We start from the raw sequence: 22,458 nt of genomic DNA, 5'->3' as shown, positions 1-22,458 counted from the left end.
ACAAAATGTTTAATGAAATAATCCATGAGATCCCCAGTAAGCCCTTTGTTGCAATGTTACCTCACAAAATATTATTCATGGGGTCATTCCATGTCAAATTATCTAATTGTATAATATGACCGTGCTTTAATGTCTCAGATTCTCTTTACTTTTTTTTTCATTCATTAATACCAATGTCATTATGCTAAACTATTTTCTTCCGATTTTTTTGGATGAGAAATGGGCCGGGAAGAATTTTTTGAAAAATGTGAATTTTGCTTCAATTAAACTTCCCGGCACTCAGCATCATGGAACTAAAATAACCATAACTTCCTTATCTTTTAAGTTATTTAGCTCATGCAGATGTCAAACGAAAGCTTCAATTTTCTCTTTCAGTAGTTCTGAGTAACCTTGCAAAATGTTAGACGGTCATACATCAATGGACATACAAAACATTTTTTTTTTACAAATTGTGCCGTTGCTCAAAAGTTACAACTATGATACTTTTGAAACTTTTTTGTACATTAATCTTAAAGTTATGGTATATTAAAAAAATAAAGAGGGTGTTTTTATATTTTTCTAATTATTATTTTTATGTACGGAAATATAAAGCTTTAAGTTTTGTTACAAATTGTGACATTGCTCGTAAGTTACAACTATGAAACTTTTAAAACTTTCTTTATAGAATCATCTTAGCACATAAGTAGATGGGGGGCACTTGACCCCCGGTAGCTGAAAAATCGCCTTTTTTCATGGTCTCCTGAGAGCAAGGACTCAATTTTCCACTGTCTCACGATACGCTATGACCCACGCCCCGTCAGCTCACGATCTTTAACGACCTCCATGTTAGGGGTGTATTCATTCCCTTTTATGAACACTTTTAAGGGGGTGTACTCGTTCCCTTTTATGAGCACATTTTAAGGGGTGAACTCGTTCCCTTTTATGATCATTTTTCCAACCCCTATCTTAATTACGAACACATAGAAGAGCAGATAACACATAAGAGTACGTAACACACAGCAGAGGAGATAACACATAAGAGTACGTAACATAACAAGGGTGTACTCGTTTTCTTTTACGAGCATATTTTTCAACCCCTATTTTAACATAGGAGATAACACATAAGATTACGAACACATAGCAAAGCAGATAACACACAAGACTACGTAACACTCAGCAGAGCAGATAACACACAAGAGTACGTAACATAACAAGGGTGTACTCGTTCTCTTTTATGAGCACATTTTAAGGGGTGAACTCGTTCCCTTTTATGATCACTTTTTCAACCCCTATTTGAACATAGCAGAAATTACACTGAGACTATGAACACACAGCAGAGCAGATAATACATAGCACAGCTAATAAAAGAGTATGGCTCATTTTTCAACCCTTATTTTACAATAACACATATTACATAAGAATACGAGCACATTCTCCAACCCTTATTTAAACATAGCAGAGAATACATGGAGACTACGAACATAGCACAGATTACATAGCAGAGCTAATAAAAGAGTATGGCTTATTTTTAACCCCTATTGTAATATAGCAAACACCTATGTAACATAGCAGACAATGAATAACAACATAATAGAGGGGTGTACTAGTTCAACCCCTATTTATACATAGCAGAGGTAATAAAAGAGTATGGCATATTTTCCAACCCCTATTCTAACATAGCAGAAATTACACTGAGACTACGAATACTCAGCAGAGCGGAGAATACATAAGATTCGTTCGACCCCTATTTGAACATAGCACAGCTAATAAAAGAGTATGGCTCATTTTTGAATTCTTATTTTACCATAACAGAAATCACACAGAGAGTACGAAACATAGCGAAGATTAAACATAGTCCATTTTAGGGGGTGTACTCGTTTCAACCCTTATTTTAACATAGCAGATAATACATAAGACTACGTACTTTTTCCACCCCTTATTTACCATAGCAGAGACTACGAACACATAGTAGAGCGGATAATCTTTAATACTTTTCCACCCCTATTTTTACCATAGCAAACGGGGTGCATTCGTTACAACATAGCAAAGAATTATTTTTTACCTGGGTCTTATAGTTTATGTGGGATACGCCCTTTCTATGACAATTTTAACCGATTTGGATGAAACTCGGCATATGGGGGTTTTCGACCATGCTGATCACGAATATTATATTTATTTTTACCTGGGTCCTATAGTTTATGTGGCATACGCCATTTCTATGACAATTTTAACCGATTTGGGTGAAACTCGGCATATGGGGGTTTTCGGACATGCTGAGTACGAATATCATACTTATTCTTAACTGGGTCCTATAGTTTATGGGGGATACGCCCTTTCTATGACAATTTTAACCGATTTGGATGGAACTCGGAATATCGGGGTTTACGGACATGCTGATCACGAATATTATATTTGTTTTTAGCTGGGTCTTATAGTTTATGTGGGATATGCCCTTCCTATGACAATTTTATCCAATTTGAATGAAACTCGGCATATGGGGGTTTTCGGACATGCTCATTACGAATATTATACTTATTTTTATCTGGTCCTATAGTTTATGTGGCATACGCCCTTTGTATGACAATTTTAACCGATTTGGATGAAACTCGGCATATGGGGGTTCTTGGACATGCTGATCACGAATGTTATATTTATTTTTACCTGTGTGTTATAGTTTATGTGGGATACGCCCTTTGAATGACAATTTTAACCGATTTGGATAAAACTCGGCATATGGGGGTTTTCGACCATGCTGATCACGAATAACATATTTATTTTTACCTGGGTCTTATAGTTTGTGTGATACGCCCTTTGTATGACACTTAAAACCCAATCATTCGTAAACGATGCAACATATTGAGGTGGTGTTTCCACATTTAGCAATTGGTCATCAACTACTACAAGTTCCCAAAATAATGACCATCAAGGTCAAAGGTCAAAATACTTAAAACCTATTAACTGGGAAACGGATCCACATATTGAGGTCGTGTTTCCACATTTAGTAATTGGTCATCAGGTACTACAAGTTCCAAAATAAGGACCATCGAGGTCAAAGGTCAACATACTTATAACCTAACAACTCAAAAACGGAGCCACATATTGAGATGCTGTTTCCACATTTAGTAATCGGCCACCAACTACTACAAGTTCCAAAAATAATGACCATCGAGGTCAAAGGTCAAAGTACTTAAAACCTAATAACTCGAAAACGGATCCACATATTAAGGTGCTGTTTCCCCATTTAGTAATTGGTCATCAACTACTGCAAGTTCCAAAAATACTGACCATGAGCTCAAAGGTCAAAATACTTAAAACCTAATAACTCGGAAACGAAGCAACGTATTGAGGTGATGTTTTCAAATCTAGTAATAGGTCATCAACTAGTACATGTTAAAAGAAGTATTGACCATCGAGGTCAAAAATCAATCTCTTAAATGGAGCAACGTATTGAGGTACTGTTTTCAAATCTAGTAATAGGTCATCAACTACTACAAGTTTCAAAAAATAATGGTCATCGAGGTCAAAGGTCAATCTCATAAATGAAACCACATATTGAGATAACGTTTCCTCTTTTAGTAAATTTGTGTGATCTACTCAATTTTGTACAAAGCAGAAAAAAGTGAAGAAGGAATAAATTTAAGTGGCTTATTTACTTTTGTATTAATGAGAAAGAAATCAAAGGAGCACAATTTTAACTAGCGCAGAATTTCTGTACCGTTTTGGGCTATTCAAATGGATTAACAAGAAAGAAAGCAAAGATATGCCGTATTAACTAGCTATATATTATTTAAGCAAAACGAAGGGCTAAACTTGAGAAAGCGAACATGGACCATTTTACTCAAATTTGGATGAAGTATTTATCTTTGTATGAACCAGAAAAAATGAAGAAGATCCCTTTTAACTAGTTCAATATTTCTGTATAATTTTGTACTACCCAAATAAACGAAATTTTATTTTTTTACCAATCACAAGAAAATCAAAGAAGGGTCATTTTATACCTTTTTTGTGCTATTCAAATAATAGAGGGAACAAATTTCAGTGGTCTATTTTATTTTTGTACCAATCAAAAGAAAAGTAAAGATATACCATTTTAACTATTTAAACAAACGAAAAGATAAATTTGAATGACCTATTCAATTTTGTACCAACGAGAAATGCCATTTTGTACTACTCAAATAAACAAAAAACCGAAGAAGGATCATTTTAACTGACTAAGACTTTTATACTATTTTGTATAATTTTTATTTTCTTTTGTACCAACTAGAAAAGAGAAGAAGAGCCACTTCTACTATCGCATTAGGTACTGTTTAAACAAACAAAAATTGACCATTATGTAACTTTTGAACTACTAAAATGCTCTATATTTGTATGAATCAGAAAAAAACGAAGAAGGTTTATTTTAACAAGTTCATAATTTCGATGTTCTACTTTTTATACCAACGAGAAAAAAAATGAACTAGCTGAATATACGAAAGAATACATTCAAGTGACCTATTCAATTTTGTACTACTCAAATAAACAATGGAGTATTTAGTTTTATACCACCGAGAAAAAAGAAATTGCACCATTTTGGAGTATTCAAATAAACAAAGGAATTATAAATTGTGTCAACTCTAAAATCAATTAAACGGAGTAATGCATTTTAGTGAGCTATTTAATTTGAAAAACCGAAGTTGAGTATTTTATACCATTTTGTATTATTTCAACAAACAAAAGAATAAGCAAAAAAGGATCATTTTATATCATTTCAAACTAGTCTAGTAAACGAAGTCATAAATATGAGTGAGCTATTTAATTTTGTAGCTGAGTATTTTCACGAAAGAACAAAATTGTACTAATCAGAAAAAGCGAAGAAGACCCATTTTAAGTAACTGAGAATTTCCGTACCTTTTTGTACTATTTAAACAAACGATGAGATAAATTTGAGTGTCCTGTTTTTGTACTAACCAGAAAAATTGAAGAAGGTACCTTTATACTAGCCCAATGAACGAAAGAACAAATTTGAGTGTTCTACTTTTTATACCAAACAAAGAAGAACCATTTTGTACTACTCAAATAAACGAAAGAAAAAAGTGAAAAAAGACCAATTTAACTAGCTCAGAAAATATATACGTTTTGTTTAGGTGTTCTACTTTTTGTACCAGCGTGAAATGCCTTTTTAACCAGCTCAGTAGTATTCAAATAAGCAAAAAAACCGAAGAAGGATCATTTTAACTAGCTCAGAATTTCTGTACTTTTGTGCCATTCAAACAAATGAAAAAACTAAATTTGGATGGAGTATTATTTTTTGTGCCAAGCAGAAAAAGGAAAGAATTTGTACTGACCACAAAAGGCGAAGAAGGATCATTTTATACCTTTATGTGCTATTTAAATAAACGAAGGAATAAATTTGAGTGATCTCTTCAATTTTATACCAATCAGAAGAAAAGCAAAGAAGGGCCATTTTAACTAGCTGAGTATTTTTGTGCTACACAAATCAACAAATGAATAAATTTGAGTGACCTATTCAATTTGGTATCAACAAGAAATACCATTTTAAATAACTCAGCATCTTATACCTTTTTGTGCTATTTAAATAAACGAAGAAAGCGAAGGAGGTCCAATTTAGCTAACTCAGAATTTTATACCATTTTGTACTAATCAAATAAACGAAGGAATAAATTTTGTGACCTATTCAGTTTTGAAAACAAGTAGGAAAAGAAAAGAATTAACATTTTGTACTAATCAAATAAACCAAGGAATAAATTTAGATGGCCTATTTAGTTTTGTACCAACCACGAAAAAAAGAAGCGAAGAAGTTCCATTTTAACTAACTCAAAGAAACGAAAGAATAAATTTTGAGTGGCTTAAGAAAAGAAGGTCAATTTGTACCTTTTGTGCTATTAAAACTGAATGACCTATTCAATTTTATACCAAGTAGAAAAAAATTTGTTTGCAATTAAAAAAACGGAGAAGGTCTACTTTCTGTAGCAACCAGAGAAAACCAAAGAAATACCATATTCTGCTACTCAAACAAACGACGGAATAAGCTCAGAATTTCTATAACTTCTTGTGTTATTCAAATAAACGATGGAATAAATTTGTGTGACCTATTCACTTTTATAGCAAGCCCCTTTTAGTTTTATACCAACCATGAAGGTCCATTATAACAAGCTCGGTATTTTTATACCATTTTGTATTACTCTATTTAATTTTTGTAACAATCAGAAGAAAACAGCTCAGAATTTTATACCTTTGTGGTGTTACATTTTGTATATTTTTGTGTCATCCAGAGAACAATTTAAATTGACTCTCATTGACAATTCAGTTGCCAGAGTCAAATGTTTGTACAATACTACAAATTGATCCAGTTAACAGTTCAAGTTCTTCTATTCTTACACAATCAAATGCATATGCTACAGTGCGCTCAGTGTTCATTTACAGAATTAAATAATTGTTTATCTTTCTCTAAAAACATTTCTACTATTTTGTTAATATAATAATCACACTATGTAAAGTATTCATATACCAGATTAAATTTTTTCTCCAAAGTATAAGTGTTCTTAATATTACAACTTTTAAAATGCTTCTTTATATAAAGTTTATAGATTTTTTCTCTCATTTCACGTTTAATTAAGATCGTCGACACCTTTTGCAATAATTCGTAATCATGCTGCAGCAAACAGTTGTGATCTTATTCATTTTCATTATGTTTAGAACATGTTTAGAACATAATAATAGTGAATTTGGTGTATACTCATTAAATAATTGTATAACACATGTATCACTAATAGTTTCACTAGTACAGTCGCACTCATTAGCTTCCAGTTCAAAACAGGTAATATTTGAAACGCTGTCATCATCACTTTCCGGGAGTATTTCATCATTATATCTTTTATAGCGTCTAAAATAATACATTTCTTCTATTTCTTGTGTTGGATATATGATTCTCACTTTATCATGTAATTCATCTGGCAAATTGGGGTCAGACGGCTGGACTAACAGTATAGGTTTTTCGTTTTCACGCTGAATTTCTTTTTCTCTAGGTGAAACATAAGCAATTTCCATGCTAGTCATTTTTCTACTCTTCAGCAAAAACAAATCAAGTGTGATACATCTATTTATATACCTAGAATAAAAGCATTCTATGCATTCTCCGTGTTTAATAATATGTTTCAAAACAATACAACATATTGATGTATGTTCTATTATTTCCAGATATACTCCATAAACTTATATTCCATTATAATAAAACGCATAAATGCAAAAATATATATTTGTGTTTTTGGACTTAGACGAGGAAAGAAAGTTCTAAAAATAATTGAATCGTTGAGCAATAGGCAGTACCTTAGCAATACAAATGTTAGGTAACGCATTCGCAACGTTGCTTAAATATCTGCTTTTCTTACTTTGATATGATCTCTTCTTCTGCTGTGATTCAAATTGACCAAGCATGCTGTCACGATTGTCGTCCTTCATCAGTTTTCTTTAGTACGCTAATTGCTATGGAGTCTGCTCTACAGAATTAAGTTAAAATTCAATGTATAACGCAACTCTGGTTGGTTAAATCTTACGTTCAAATATGTAGTTAATGACCGGAAAAATTGAGACTTCAGCGTAACACCACAAAGGTATAAAATTCTGAGCTGTTTTCTTCTGATTGTTACAAAAAATAAATAGAGTAATACAAAATGGTATAAAAATACCGAGCTTGTTATAATGGACCTTCATGGTTGGTATAAAACTAAAAGGGGCTTGCTATAAAAGTGAATAGGTCACACAAATTTATTCCATCGTTTATTTGAATAACACAAGAAGTTATAGAAATTCTGAGCTTATTCCGTCGTTTGTTTGAGTAGCAGAATATGGTATTTCTTTGGTTTTCTCTGGTTGCTACAGAAAGTAGACCTTCTCCGTTTTTTTAATTGCAAACAAATTTTTTTCTACTTGGTATAAAATTGAATAGGTCATTCAGTTTTAATAGCACAAAAGGTACAAATTGACCTTCTTTGCTTAAGCCACTCAAAATTTATTCTTTCGTTTCTTTGAGTTAGTTAAAATGGAACTTCTTCGCTTCTTTTTTTCGTGGTTGGTACAAAACTAAATAGGCCATCTAAATTTATTCCTTGGTTTATTTGATTAGTACAAAATGTTAATTCTTTTCTTTTCCTGCTTGTTTTCAAAACTGAATAGGTCACAAAATTTATTCCTTCGTTTATTTGATTAGTACAAAATGGTATAAAATTCTGAGTTAGCTAAATTGGACCTCTTTCGCTTTCTTCGTTTATTTAAATAGCACAAAAAGGTATAAGATGCTGAGTTATTTAAAATGGTATTTCTTGTTGATACCAAATTGAATAGGTCACTCAAATTTATTCATTTGTTGATTTGTGTAGCACAAAAATACTCAGCTAGTTAAAATGGCCCTTCTTTGCTTTTCTTCTGATTGGTATAAAATTGAAGGGATCACTCAAATTTATTCCTTCGTTTATTTAAATAGCACATAAAGGTATAAAATGATCCTTCTTCGCCTTTTGTGGTCAGTACAAATTCTTTCCTTTTTCTGCTTGGCACAAAAAATAATACTCCATCCAAATTAAGTTTTTTTCATTTGTTTGAATGGCACAAAAGTACAGAAATTCTGAGCTAGTTAAAATGATCCTTCTTCGGTTTTTTTTTTTTTTTTTGCTTATTTGAATACTACTGAGCTGGTTAAAAAGGCATTTCACGCTGGTACAAATAGTAGGACACCTAAACAAAACGTATATATATTCTGAGCTAGTTAAATTGGTCTTTTTTCACTTTTTTTTCGTTTATTTGAGTAGTACAAAATGGTTCTTCTTTGTTTGGTATAAAAAGTAGAACACTCAAATTTGTTCTTTCGTTCATTGGGCTAGTATAAAGGTACCTTCTTCGATTTTTCTGGTTAGTACAAAAAACAGGCCACTCAAATTTATCTCATCGTTTGTTTAAATAGTACAAAAAGGTACGGAAATTCTCAGTTACTTAAAATGGGTCTTCTTCGCTTTTTCTGATTAGTACAATTTTGTTCTTTCGTGAAAATACTCAGCTACAAAATTAAATAGCTCACTCATATTTATGACTTCGTTTACTAGACTAGTTTAAAATGATATAAAATGATCCTTTTTTTGCTTATTCTTTTGTTTGTTGAAATAATACAAAATGGTATAACATACTCAACTTCGGTTTTTCAAATTAAATAGCTCACTAAAATGCATTACTTCGTTTAATTGATTTTAGAGTTGACACAAATTATAATTCCTTTGTTTATTTGAATACTCCAAAATGGTGCAATTTCTTTTTTCTCGGTGGTATAAAACTAAATACTCCATTGTTTATTTGAGTAGTACAAAATTGAATAGGTCACTTAAATTTATTCTTTCGTATATTCAGCTAGTTCATTTTTTTTCTCGTTGGTATAAAAAGTAGAACATCGAAATTATGAACTTGTTAAAATGAACCTTTTTCGTTTTTTTCTGATTCATACAAAAATAGAACATTTTAGTAGTTCAAAAGTTACATAATGGTCAATTTTCGTTTGTTTTAACAGTACCTAATGAGATAGTAGAAGTGGCTCTTCTTCTCTTTTCTAATTGGTACAAAAGAAAATAATCCTCCTAATCTTCACTTCTTTTTTTGTGGTTGGTATTCCTTCGTTTATTGGAGTAGTACAAAATGGTATAAAAGTCTGAGTTAGTTAAAATGATCCTTCTTCGGTTTTTTGTTTATTTGAGTAGTACAAAATGGTATTTCTCGTTGGTACAAAATTGAATAGGTCATTCAAATTTATCTTTTCGTTTGTTTAAATAGTTAAACTGGTATATCTTTGCTTTTCTTTTGATTGGTACAAATATAAAATAGACCACTGAAATTTGTTCCTTCTATTATTTGAATAGCACAAAAAAGGTATAAAATGACCCTTCTTTGATTTTCTTGTGATTGGTACAAAAATAAAATTTCGTTTATTTGGGTAGTACAAAATTATACAGAAATATTGAACTAGTTAAAAGGGATCTTCTTCATTTTTTCTGGTTCATACAAAGATAAATACTTCATCCAAATTTGAGTAAAATGGTCCATGTTCGCTTCTCAAGTTTAGCCCTTCGTTTTGCTTAAATAATATATAGCTAGTTAATACGGCATATCTTTGCTTTCTTTCTTGTTAATCCATTTGAATAGCCCAAAACGGTACAGAAATTCTGCGCTAGTTAAAATTGTGCTCCTTTGATTTCTTTCTCATTAATACAAAAGTAAATAAGCCACTTAAATTTATTCCTTCTTCACTTTTTTCTGCTTTGTACAAAATTGAATAGATCACACAAATTTACTAAATGAGGAAACGTTATCTCAATATGTGGTTTCATTTACGAGATTGACCTTTGACCTCGATGACCATTATTTTTTGAAACTTGTAGTAGTTGATGACCTATTACTAGATTTGAAAACAGCACCTCAATACGTTGCTCCATTTAAGAGATTGATTTTTGACCTCGATGGTCAGTACTTCTTTTAACATGTACTAGTTGATGACCTATTACTAGATTTGGAAACAGCGCCTCAATACGTTGCTTCGTTTCCGAGTTATTAGGTTTTAAGTATTTTGACCTTTGACCTCGATGGTCAGTATTTTTGGAACTTGCAGTAGTTGATGACCAACCCAAGCTGCACACCGACGTCGAAAAGACGTGGTTTTTTTGGTGTAAAACACCGTAAAATACACCGAACATGACGTGATTTACACGTCTTTTCCCACGTGGAAATGTCCGGGAATATGACGTGATTTTTATGACGTCTTTTACACGTCATAGAAATGACGTGTAAATCACGTCTTTTTTACGTGATTTCCACGTGTAAATCACGTCTTTTTCACACCCTTCATGTGAATTGGAAGGGGTTCGTTCTCGAAATGAGGCGGCGAGAAGCAAAGGGGTGTAAGCGATATTTGCAATAAAGTATGGATGTCTCAAAAATGGATTCTGCACAGCTAAATATACAAACTGGATGGTGAAGCTCGTCGCAGTCCAATAGAAAGTCTACCCATGAATGCTCTACGCCGAACTTCATTATGCAGTTTGTATATTTTGCAATGCAGAATCCATTTTAGAGACATACATACTCTATTGAAAATGTCACTTACACCCCTTTGCTTCTCGCTACCTCAAATGTCATGGAAGTCTGACAGGATTGTTCAGTTCCAAATGTCAAAACCATTAGAAATTGATGTGCATCCGCAGTTTTGATATTCGCCTACCTCGATTATTCGCCACACTTTTGAGGCTATTTACCAGCCCCTATTCAACCGTTTTGCACCAAAATTAGGGGTTAGGCTACTAGGGCTACCTAGTTCTGGCCCTGTAAATTTTGAAATAGATCGGTTGAATAGTGGTTGAAACAAATAACCCTGAAACTGTGTCGAATAATCGAGATCCTACTATACATAGATTGAGATTCCTAATGTCAACACTGGATACACATCAATTTATGATTATTTGGACATATGAAACTGAATAATAATAATAATAATAATAATAATAATAATAATAATATCTACTCTAAAACACACAGCTTACAACACATTTTTTTTAAAAAAATGATAAAAAAGAAAAAAAATCATACTTTTTCTATTTTCTTAACTGCGTTTTTTTTCTTGACAGTTCTGAACTGATCTCTGGCCGCAACACTTTTCCTGGGTAAAAAAAAAAGTCTACGAATAACAACTGGACAACGATTATTATAAGTAAAAACAATAATGAAAATAAATTTATCCTTGTGGCTGCTGCTTGATTTTTCACCATTGTGTTGTAATTTGCATAATAATTTACAAGCTCCTATACCAGATAAGTAAGACCACTGGGTTATTGTAATAAATAACAGATCAGGATAGACCCTAAGAACCCTAGATCTTGCCACAGCGAAATACATCACCACCCTCTCTCGGAAGCACACATTGGGGAACGTCAAAGTATTGTGGTCTATTTGATTGGTCTGTACCAAGAATTTGGAAATTTCGCTTCTCCGAATGTTCGTATTATCTATGGATTGGGGATTTCCATATCCAATTAACCACCTCTAGTGTTGATTTATATTTTTTTAGTATTTGGATACTAGCCTATTGAAGAGTATATATTCGCCTTAATGTGTGGTATATTTATCTACACATTAAGAAACGAATATACAATAGCTGTCGAGGAATAATTATATACCTAATGCAACAGGAAAGAAACGGCAGAGCTTGCTCCACGAAAGGATAAATTTAAAGCCATACATTAAAAAGAAAACCGAGACGCATTGAATCGACTTGAAGAACATAAAAAAAAGCCCTCGAATGTAAGACTCACCCTTGGCGGGAAAAAAAAGCCCTACATAACTTTTAAGAATGAGAAAAGACGAATAAACATGGTAAAAACAAAGAATGAAATGGAAAAATAAAGGAACATTGTACTTACAGTCCTAAGAAAATGAAATCTTTGAGTTTTACGTCCCACGCTTATACCGGTTAGGCTAAAGGAGACGGTGATAATGAGAAATGAATGAAATGGTGGAATGAAGAAAGTGGGAGGAAACGGGAGAACCCCGAGAAAACCCACGCACACGGTGTTTGTCCACTATGTGGACAAAGTTCACTTGGCGGGGGCTGGGATCGAACCCGGAACCCCAAGCACCAGAGGTGAACGCTCTACCACTGAGCCACCGCGGCCCTTAGTACTAAGAAGAATCCACTCATTTCGTCACTGGAATTTATTCATGTGTATTTACTAGTACCTTCTTCTTAATGAAATTACGGTACAACACGTGCTTCCATAAATTTTATAGTTATCCATTATTACGCTAGTATGCGCACACATACACACAAACACAACCACCCACATCCAACACACACTCACATACACAAGAACAATGGGTTTTATTGACAGTGCAAAATTTAGGACTAAACTTTTATAACTCCACTTAAAGACACATTTATTTTGGAGGTGAAAAATCGAAAAAGAAAGTACATCTTAAAATTAATTAACCTCTGAGGGATGAAAGCGAAAACACATAACCATTAATTTGAATTCTACATTTATTAGTTATATGTACAATGTGCACGTTTTGTCGTATAAAATAATGTTCATGCTATTTGTAATGCAACAAGAAACACTGATTGTCTTTATTATTTGTAATACAAACAAGAAATATGTAGACAATGCAAATCTGTTGGTTATAATCTAAAACTTACAGAGATCTTTTAATAATATAAAATAAAAAGAATCAAATTTTTCTATAAATTTCGTATGAAGGAAAACACCTTTCATAGTTATTGAAAGTACAGAAATGCAGCATCATATCAAAAAAGCCTCACGTGCTTAAGTAGGTTAAAAATGGGGACTGCGGTAAGTATCCCACTTATTATCCCATCTATTATACCAGTAGCAGTTTCTTCCATCTTTTAGTTTTCGAAAGAGATGCCTTTACATTGATTTCCAACAAAGCAAGGAGGAACAGGTCAACATGTTTCAAGCATGCCGAATCCTTTTCATCCTCAAACAACAAGGCAGATGGAAGTGAATATCTTTCTACTAACATTTTGAAGATTTGTGGCATTTGTTCATTTGAAGATCTTTATTTTTACTCACGAATGATAAGTGTCTTTAAGGCTAGTTTGCACAACGTGAACTTTGCTCTTTTTTCCGCGGGAGTTAAATTCCATCGCCAGCTCTTTGGAAACCAAGCATCAGAGAAAGGTCCCTTTTCCTCCCAACGATGACAGATAGGAACACTGAAACAGAAAAAAAAAATCATGAACAATCATAGTGCAATTTTTCAGGTGGGGAGAAAATTTTAAAAAATAATTACAATACGTCATGTGTAACTACAATCAATACGCAATAAAACGATTAGTTACTGCACTCGCTTGCATGAAGTCCCACTTTTAACGGCCTTCCAAACAGCGAAATTAAACTACCATTAATTTTAGTTATTCTGTAATAGCTTAACTTTTGATTTTATTGCAGCTGTTAACTCTGATTGTTCAGGAGGATCAAACAAGTTGGGGGATATAAGACTTTGTATATACAGATACATGACAAATAATTCTGAAACACTCATATAAGGCTACATTACGTATGTGCTCACAATATAAAATGCCACTCCAAGACCAACTTTAGGATGTGAGCTAAAAGTGACGATCAAGTATATTGATACGATATTGATACCAACAAAATGGTGTATAACTTATGTATTCCGAAAAGTAAAAAAAAAAATGTGAGCAAACGCCCCCTCACTTGTTACTGGAGTATTTTTAAAAAATAAGACTTCTAGAACCAGAATTCTGTCACAAGCAGTAGGGTGAAAATCGTCACATTATTTGTTCTGAGCAGGGTTAGAAGTTGCGGCAGTTATTATTATTATTATTATTATTATTATTATTATTATTAATAATAATAATAATAATAATAATAATAATAATAATAAAACTTTGGTGAAAATTATATTTTACCCCTCTGTTGAGAAAAATATTTTCGGGAGGAGTACTTTTATCCATTCAAAAAAAAAAAAAAAGCGCGAACACTATAACATGTGATACATTCCATTTTAAAGCTTTGCTTATATATAAATACTCAAGTCAAATAAAATAATTGCTGAAGGAATAAAAATTAATAAACAGGGAAACCTTTAAAAATCTAAAATAATAAATAAATAAATAAATAAATAGAGAGTATCTGAAGAAGACAAGGGTAGTTGCTGAAACAGTTACATTTAAATAAAATTGGCGCAGCTGTGGCTCGGTGATAGAGCGTTCACCTCTGGTGATTGGGGCCAATGATTCGATCCCAGCTCACTTCAAGCGGCTTTTCTTGGAGTTCTCCAATTGTTTCCCACATTCTTCATTCCACCATTTAATTCACTTCTCATCATCACCGACTCCCTTAGCCTCAGTGCCTGATCGTGGAACGTTAAATTGAATATTTCATTTATATAAAAGTATTGCCTTGTTCAACAATTATTTTATTTTAGTTAAGTACTAATAAAATATTACTACTTTCTTTCTTTTCTTCTTACTCGGCATTTTATTACATGGGTATTATAAAATAACATGTCAAAAACTCACCTGTCGCAACTTTGGTATGTATGTCATCCTCCACAGTGATATTTCTAGAGCAGCTCGACGAGCAGAAAGGGGTCAGGTGGTCTGCTGTTGATCAATTCATCATTTGCAGGAGCATTGGCCACGCGCTCTGGAAAGTGGGAGTACATACAAGGCTTATTTTGGCAAATAACATGTATTTACACCTAGGCTTATTACAACGACTAAATACATTTAACATGAAATGAAGGAGTTTAATTTTATGTAAACAGTAAAGTGGGTTTTTACTACATTTTGTATCACAAAAAAAAAAAAAAAAAACAGAGCTTATAGAAAGAAAAATGAGTTGGCAGGAAAATATCAGCCATAAATTTCACATGCTTTCTGTTCTGGATATTTTCAGCGTAAAGGAAGGTGTGAAGAAGAGTCTGAAATCGTCCCAACCTCGATGCAGGAATGGCCACTTCTTAAATGGAAAGATACGCAAAATAAATATTGACAAACTTGTGGACAGATAGATTTTATGGAGTATTGTCTGCCCGTTGTTAACAAGAAGCAGGGATCGGAAAATCTTTGAGTTTTACGTCCCACGATTATGCCGATTAGGCTAAAGGAGACGGTGATGATGAGTAATGGATGAAATGGTGGAATGAAGAAAGTGGGAAGGAACGGGAGAACCCCGAGAAAACCCACGCACACGGTGTTTGTCCACCACAAAGTTCACTTGGCGGGGGCTGGGATCGAACCCGGGACCCCAAGCACCAGAGGTGAACGCTCTACTACTGAGCCACCGCGGCCCCATAAGAAGCAGGGATCGGTTTTGAGAACGGAGTGAGAGCGTAAAATATCGCATCTTGAACACAAAAAACACAAATGACTACCTGCGTTTTCGAACGCGGACATTTTCTGACCAAAAACACCAAGGCAAGTAATTTCTTGCTATGTATTGCTTCATTTAAATTCTGCAACGTGAAAAAGAAAGTTTTTATCTTACATTTATAATACAAGCTTGAATAAATCAAGAGCTCCAATTCTGGGGTAGGTTTTATTTTTTTAAAAAAAAATAAAAAATATCCTACTCTGGGAGGGGCAGACGTCACCTCTGGATCCGCCCCTGTTGTGTACACACCTTCCTTTTGGTGGCAGCAGATATGTAAGCTCCGAAGCAATGAGGTATGTTTTTTTTTCTTACTGATGGGGCTGCAGTGCCTCAGTGGTAGAGCGTTCACTTCTAGTGCGTGGGGTCCCTGGTTTGATCCCAGCTCGTGCCAAGTGGGCTTTGTGGTGGACAAACACCATGTGCCTGAGTTTTCTCGACACTCTCCCGTTTCCGCCCACTTCCTTCATACCACCATTTTTCACATTTCATTATCACCATCTTCCTTAGGCTCGGTGCCTTTCCTGGGGCGTGAAACTAAATATTTAATTTCATTTCTTTTTAATGATGAGGAATTGGTGTTCCACCTGAAAGCAGGTTTTTGACCCAAAGAGACTTCCGTTGTTAATGTGCGCATAAACATTAGGAGGATATTCCCTATGTCAAGAGCTCTCTTAAACACATCTGACTGGAACCAGCACCAGCCCCCAACCACGGTCCCTTAATAAGACATTTGGTTTCCTTTGAATCGTTTCACTATTAGCAGTGGAAATCATAATAATATAGTCATGTAGAGGATACTTAATTGAGCTGGAATATATTTTTTTGAACTTCAGTGGCAACATTGATAAGTATCCATCATCACATGCTGGCACTGGAGTAAGTACTGTAATCTAAAATGCGAGGGAGCTGTCTACTCAATTAATGAACAAAATATTCGAACAGTCAAAAACCCGTTACATTATTATGATTTCCACACCGAATTCTGTAGCACAGTTACGGTAGCCAAGTGTCTTGTGAGGGTGTGTAGGTGCAGCAGGGCGACTTTTGCAGTTTGAGAGTGCTCTTAACTCAAGGTGACCAGACGTCCCGTTTTGGCCGGGACAGTCCCTTATTTTCAACCGTTGTCCCGTTTCTTTCAGATTTTCAAACGGGACGCCTAAATGTCCCGTTTTTAAGCAAACATGACCCAGGTGTCCCGTAATTATTATTCAAAATATAAATAGCCGATGCTAATTCTACACTCTTCCGTACCAACACTTACTGGGAAGGTTCACCCGTGCCTAGAACTTCTGAATATTCAAATGAGAATTGAGTGTTCTGTGGTTCAAGTGGAAATTGAGTGGGAATTCTGAGTGTTGAAGTAGTTAAAAGTATTGTTGGGTAATACTTAAGTTAGAAACGCTGTGTTATCATTCTTACTTTGTATTTTGTAAATTGAAAACACTGCTGAGTCCCAAAATGCAATGTGGAAGTCACCCCACCCCCTGTCGCCGATTCGTATGCGTCCCGTTTCTGAAAGTAAAAGTTCTGGTCACCTTGTCTCAACTGGGGTAATATCCTCCCACTGATTATGCACATATACAATGGGGGCACTACTTTAGCAAACGGGTCTACCAAATATTCATCTATTTTGTGGATTTTTTCACTAGATTTAAGACAGTAGTGCTACAAAAGGTTAAACAAAACATAACTGAGTGAGCGAAGGGATTAGAACTTCCATAGGGCTCGTTGTTTCTAACTTTGAAGTCATACACGATTGGCATTGTAACAATTGCCGAGGGTCATTTCCCAAAGAGGTTCACTCGAGCAGTCGGTTCTACCTAACAGAAAATTCATAGGTAACATACGATGTGAAACATATTTTTGTGAAGGAATAAAAGTGTGAATGTCAGTAATTAATGTCAGTACACAGCATATTGAAATTAATTTTGGGCATTATTCGAGCAGACGGTTCTACCAAATTTTGACATATTTCTTACAGTTTCATATCAGGTTAGAACAATGCATTTCTTTTAGCAGAGTATGAACTAAATCAGAAGCTCCATTAGTGCTTGCAGATTGACTTCAGGCCTCAGTACAAATACAGCGTGGACGTAAAGCGTAACAATTTCAGTGAATAAAACACGAACCAATTTATTTCAGCTCCCCACTAAAAAGCAGGGGTAGGAGCACAGCAACAGGGTCCGAACGGCAGCGACGGGATGCGTCCGTAGGGAGCAGGCGCGTCAGCGACGGGGAATATACGTCTAAACGAGAATAGTGGAAGACCACACTTACATATGCAATACTTTCACTGATCACTTAAAATTCATTGCAATATGCTGTACACTGACAGTAATTACTTATATTCACACTCTCATTCCTTCACGAAAAATGTTTCTTATAATATTTTACCTATAAATTTTATATTTGGTAGAACCGTCTGCTCGAGTGAAGCCGCATTTTGAGTGATAGTGAAATCATTGTAAGCGTAAGTGTGCTTTTCCATTATCCTTCTTTACGCGCATAGTCCCCGTCGCTGACGTGCCTGTTCCCTACGAACGCACCCCCTCGTTGCCGCTCGGGCCCTCTTGCTGTGCTCCTGCACTGATTCCAATAGAATGGATTTGTGCTTTTTAGTGGGCACCTAGCAAAAGTTATTTCGTGTTTTATGCACTGTACTTAATATGCTACGCGTCGGGAAGGTTCTAGAACACAAGTACCCCCCCATATAGGTTAACAGCTAGATTGGTTCTTTTCTGTACCAAAGTTTAACATTTAATTCACATAGTATTGTTGAGCGAGCGTCAGCGAGTGAAGGCGGGTTAGAGCCCCGCACGGCACGTTGTTTTCTGTCTTTGTTACAATTAAGTGGGAAGGGGTACCTGTGTTCTAGAACCTTGCCCCATGCGTCTACTCTATATTTACACTAACCCCCGTGAAGTCAATCTGCAAGTAGTAATGGAGCTCCTCATTTAGTGCATATTCTGCTATAGGAAATACAATGCTCTAATCTAACCTGAAAATGTAAGAAATGTATTAAAATTTAGTAGAACCGTCTGTTCCAGTAATGCCTCCAAAAGCATACACTTACGGTCATCTCGTTGTTTGCTTGTATTTATCAGTCTTTCGCCTTGGCAAATAGTACCACAATGCGTGCAGCTTTTATTATACGGATTCATAGTATAAGTAGTAGTAGTAGGAACGGGTTAGAAGCCCCGCGGAGGTTGGTTGGTCCTGTTCTCGACATGAAATAGGCCAATTAAAGATATGTCCAATTTTTTCGTATATTTTACAATCTACAGATCTGTATAATAAAACTGCACCACAGAATGACATACTTTCCCATGCATACTCACTCCCATATACGGTTTATTGAGAATAAAAACACATACATTATCATTTTACTACCTTCACTATTAACATTTTATATAGTATTCTACCTAAAATATTTAATTTGATACAGGCGTCTGCAAATGTTAACCTAATGTAGGTATCCTCGTTCTTTCTACGGTATTTTAATACACTGTAATAAGAAACCGTAGAATACTCAATCTGCTGAATTTTACACAGAATGCACCTAGATAGGAATAGGATAGGAATTATACTTACTTGTCTTAAAGCTGACCTTTATCACAGGTGACTTTAACAAAACACATTATTTATATTCACAAACAATACCATCAAAACACGATTCCGCAAATGGCTCACGACTCCCAGCATGCACTGCTCAAACTGCAGTTACAGTACGGGGAACGTCCGCGCTTTTTTGCACCTAAAAAAGACGTCTATTTTTGGTGATGTCCGACACGTGATTCTTTGTACCATTCTGGCACGTGATAAACACGTACAATTTAGGTCATGTTTGACACGTCATTTTTGTTACCATTTTGGTACGTGATAAAGACGTTCCAAATTTTCAAAAGACATCATTTTGAATTCGAACCCCAAAAAAAGACGTGTTTATGACGTGACTGTGCTACTTGGGAATTACTAAATGTGGAAACAGCACCATAATATGTGGATCCATTTTCGAGTTATTAGGTTTTAAGTACTTTGACCTTTGACCTCGATGGTCATTATTTTTGGAACTTGTAGTAGTTGGTGGCCGATTACTAAATGTGGAAACAGCATCTCAATATGTGGCTCCGTTTCTGAGTTATTAGGTTTTAAGTATGTTGACCTTTGACCTCGATGGTCATTATTTTGGAACTTGTAGTACCTGATGACCAATTACTAAATGTGGAAACACCACCTCAATATGTGGATCCGTTTCCGAGTTAATAGGTTTTAAATATTTTGACCTTTGACATTGATGGTCATTATTTTTGAAACTTGTAGTAGTTGATGACCAATTGCTAAATGTGGAAACACCACCTCAATATGTAGCTTCGTTTACGAGTGATTGGGTTTTAAGTGTCATACAAAGGGCGTATCACACAAACTATAAGACCCAGATAAAAATAAATATGTTATTCGTGATCAGCATGGTCGAAAACCCCCATATGCCGAGTTTCATCCAAATCGGTTAAAATTGTCATACAAAGGGCATATCCCACATAAACTATAACACACAGGTAAAAATAAATATAACATTCGTGATCAGCATGTCCAAGAACCCCCATATGCCGAGTTTCATCCAAATCGGTTAAAATTGTCATACAAAGGGCGTATGCCACATAAGCTATAGGACCAGATAAAAATAAGTATAATATTCGTAATGAGCATGTCCGAAAACACCCATATGCCGAGTTTCATTCAAATTGGATAAAATTGTCATAGGAAGGGCGTATCCCACATAAACTATAAGACCCAGCTAAAAACAAATATAATATTCGTGATCAGCATGTTCGAAAACCCCTATATTCCGAGTTTCATCCAAATCGGTTAAAATTGTCATAGAAAGGGCGTATGCCACATGAACTATAGGACCCAGGTAAAAATAAATATAATATTCGTGATCAACATGGTCGAAAACCCCCATATGCCGAGTTTCACCCAAATCGGTTAAAATTGTCATAGAAAGAGCGTATGAAACATAAACTATAAGACCCAGGTAAAAAATAATTCTTTGCTATGTTGGAACGAATACACCCCGTTTGCTATGTAATCTGCTATGTCCGTAGCCTCTGTGGGAAATAAGTGTTAAAAGGGGAACAAGTACATCCCTAAAATGGAGATCGTAAAAGACCGTGGGTCGCCCGTTCAAGGTGCTCATAAAAGAGAATGAATACACCATAAACGAATACATCTCTACTATGTTCAATTAGGGGTGAAATGAATTTGCTATGTTCAAATAAGGGTGGAAAATGAATACACCCCTTAAAATGACCGTGGGTGGACGTGAGTGGACGGTTCAGTAATCTTTGTTATAATGTGCTCATTGTCTATGTTAAAATAGGGGTTGGAACGAGTACACCCCTGCTATGTTACGTAGTCTTATGTATTATCTGCCATGGTAAAAATATGGGTGGAAAAGTGTTAAAGATTATCTGCTCTACTATGTGTTCGTAGTCTCTGCTATGGTAAATAAGGGGTGGAAAAAGTACGTAGTCTTATGTATTATCTGCTATGTTAAAATAAGGGTTGAAACGAGTACACCCCTAAAATGGACTATGTTTAATCTTCGCTATGTTTCGTACTCTCTGTGTGATTTCTGTTATGGTAAAATAAGAATTCAAAAATGAGCCATACTCTTTTATTAGCTGTGCTATGTTCAAATAGGGGTGGAACGAATCTTATGTATTCTCCGCTCTGCTGAGTATTCGTAGTCTCAGTGTAATTTCTGCTATGTTAGAATAGGGGTTGGAAAATATGCCATACTCTTTTATTACCTCTGCTATGTATAAATAGGGGTTGAACTAGTACACCCCTCTATTATGTTGTTATTCATTGTCTGCTATGTTACATAGGTGTTTGCTATATTACAATAAGGGTTAAAATATAAGCCATACTCTTTTATTAGCTCTGCTATGTAATCTGTGCTATGTTCGTAGTCTCCATGTATTCTCTGCTATGTTTAAATAAGGGTTGGAGAATGTGCTCGTATTCTTATGTAATATGTGTTATGGTAAAATAAGGGTTGAAAAATGAGCCATACTCTTTTATTAGCTGTGCTATGTATTATCTGCTCTGCTGTGTGTTCATAGTCTCAGTGTAATTTCTGCTATGTTCAAATAGGGGTTCAAAAAGTGACCATAAAAGGGAACGAGTTCACCCCTTAAAATGTGCTCATAAAAGAGAACGAGTACACCCTTGTTATGTTACGTACTCTTATGTGTTATCTGCTCTGCTGAGTGTTACGTAGTCTTGTGTGTTATCTGCTTTGCTATGTGTTCGTAATCTTATGTGTTATCTCCTATGTTAAAATAGGGGTTGAAAAATATGCTCGTAAAAGAAAACGAGTACACCCTTGTTATGCTACGTACTCTTATGTGTTATCTCCTCTGCTGTGTGGTACGTACTCTTATGTGTTATCTGCTCTTCTATGTGTTCGTAATTAAGATAGGGGTTGGAAAAATGATCATAAAAGGGAACGAGTTCACCCCTTAAA

The 22,458-nt window shown here is 34.8% G+C and overlaps 1 long non-coding RNA gene across 1 annotated transcript; it reads right to left on the bottom strand.

Moving 5' to 3' along the window:
• Positions 1-13,070: 13,070 nt before the first annotated feature.
• On the bottom strand, positions 13,071-19,651 carry LOC145673749 (uncharacterized). Its single transcript, XR_014128794.1, has 3 exons — positions 19,518-19,651; positions 15,071-15,197; positions 13,071-13,738 (listed from the first exon to the last, which is right to left on the bottom strand). It is a non-coding gene; the product is annotated as an uncharacterized LOC145673749 (long non-coding RNA).
• Positions 19,652-22,458: the final 2,807 nt, after the last annotated feature.

Source organism: Thermobia domestica, chromosome 17 (genome assembly GCF_964235325.1).
Source record: "Thermobia domestica chromosome 17, izTheDome1.hap1.1, whole genome shotgun sequence".
In the NCBI taxonomy this organism is placed as follows: Eukaryota; Metazoa; Arthropoda; class Insecta; order Zygentoma; family Lepismatidae; genus Thermobia; species Thermobia domestica.
This window is presented reverse-complemented; position numbering and strand designations above follow the sequence as displayed.